Below are 2,492 nucleotides of genomic sequence, written 5' to 3'. Positions count from 1 at the left end.
GGACAAAATCATAATGGATTGTCATTAATTTTGTCCTTTAAATCAAGGACTTTGATAATCGATAGAAATCTTTAATCCCACTCTTTCTCGAATTGTGCTTTAATCTCCTATTAGTTTTAGTTAGATGAAATTTAAAAAGAAAAATATTTCAGATATGTTCGCATCTTTTGATATATGATATAATGTCCACCCTCCTTAACTATTCTTATTATATAGATCATTCTAAAGTGAAAGGAAATTGAAAACAATTATCACCTCAATGTCGATGTTTCTTTGTTTGTTTTGCTCTCTTATCATCCCCTTTTGACATTAAATAACACCTTGACAAATTAGAAGTTAATTAAATAATTACTTTCGGTTTGGCAATATGATTACTGACCTTAATGTTAATCACAACTTGTGAGTATTATTTGCTTTTGAAAATTATCTACTATATAAATTCTATTAATCACTTTTATTTTATTTACTTTAAATAAAAAGTAAATTATCCAACTTTATTTATAAATAAAGGAGAAATCTTAACTTTTTCTTGCAAATAATCAAGGTTGATCATTTGATTTGGTCATTTATAGTTTTAAAAGTCATAGCTAACGTAAAAACCTTCTATAATAGACGATTTTTATATGTTGGAATAATTTTCTACATAAAAGAGATGCTTAGAGTTTGTTTGGTATTAATAGGCAAGAAGACTTTGAAAATGTACGTGCACACTAACACAGCTACACACGCACACGCGCACATACACACATACACACATACAAAGGCGCACGTGTTCCAGTATATGTTTTTGCATGTGTGTATCCATGAAGGTTTAACTCAGGATTTTATTCACATTAATGTGATCAACTTAGTTTTTGAAAATGTTTTCATATATTTTTTTTCCTTTTACCAATGAATTGGTATTAGAAATTCTGAAATATAACTTTTACCTTTCGAAATGTTCCAATAGAAAAAAACTAAGCTGTATTCATATATACATTCATTCATGTATATATTGAAACTTAGTCTGCTTGTCTTTCTTTTGAGCTGCTGTTAGTTGCTCTATCTTATATTCCAATTTTTACTCCTTTATCATTTATTCAATTTTCTTCTGTCGATCACCAACTTCTATCAATTTTATTTCACATATATAATATACCTGCATATATCCTTAGGTGGTAAAGTTTTGAGTTCACAAAAAATCAGCGTCCCAAGGCAAGAGAGCACTTTTAATTCGCTAACTACAGGTTTTGTTTAGAAACCTTTTAATTACAGCTGTTTTGTTTTAATCATTATCACCTTAACCCACATCAGTTAATAGGCAATTACCCAATTGTAGCTCACCCATGACGTCAAAGATAAGCTCACTGTTTGTGTATTAACTCTTATCCATGTCATCATGTTCGACAGGTGTGCCTACTATTACAATTTAGAGATAATCTATTTTAAGCACTTGTTTTGAAAATTTCTAATATTAAGCAAAAATGTCACGATTTATTTCCTATTTCCCATTTTAAAATAGATTGCCTCATTCTTTGGATTCCCTGTATGACTGTTTTTATTTATTTATTTATATGTATATCTATACATATAAACATATATATATGTATGTATATATATTATATTATATACATATGTATGTATATATGTATATATATACATATGTATGTATATATGTATATATATGTATGTATGTATATATACTTACTGTATATATGTATATATATACATATATATATATATATATATATATATATATATATATATGTATATATACACATGTATATATATATACATAAGTATGTATATATGTATATATATACATAAGTATGTATATATGTATATATATACATACATACATACATACATACATACATATACCAAGGCACTTCCCCCAATTTTGGGGGGTAGCCGACACCAACAATGAAACAAAACAAAAAGGGGACCTCTACTCTCTACGTTCCTTCAGCCTAACCAGGGACTCAACCGAGTTCAGCTGGTACTGCTAGGGTGCCAAAGCCCAACCTCCCACATTATCCACCACAGATGAAGCTTCATAATGCTGAATCCCCTACTGCTGCTACCTCCGCGGTCATCTAAGGCACCGGAGGAAGCAGCAGGGCCTACTGGAACTGCGTCACAATCGCTCGCCATTCATTCCTATTTCTAGCACGCTCTCTTGCCTCTCTCACATCTATCCTCCTATCACCCAGAGCTTTCGTCACACCATCCATCCACCCAAACCTTGGCCTTCCTCTTGTACTTCTCCCATCAACTCTTGCATTCATCACCTTCTTTAGCAGACAACCATTTTCCATTCTCTCAACATGGCCAAACCACCTCAACACATTCATATCCACTCTAGCCACTAACTCATTTCTTACACCCGTTCTCTCCCTCACCACTTCGTTCTAACCCTATCTACTCGAGATACACCAGCCATACTCCTTAGACACTTCATCTCAAACACATTCAATTTCTGTCTCTCCATCACTTTCATTCCCCACAACTCC

The sequence above is a fragment of the Palaemon carinicauda genome, chromosome 4, assembly GCF_036898095.1.
Source record: "Palaemon carinicauda isolate YSFRI2023 chromosome 4, ASM3689809v2, whole genome shotgun sequence".
NCBI classification, from domain to species: domain Eukaryota; kingdom Metazoa; phylum Arthropoda; class Malacostraca; order Decapoda; family Palaemonidae; genus Palaemon; species Palaemon carinicauda.
Note: the sequence above shows the minus strand (reverse complement) of the source record.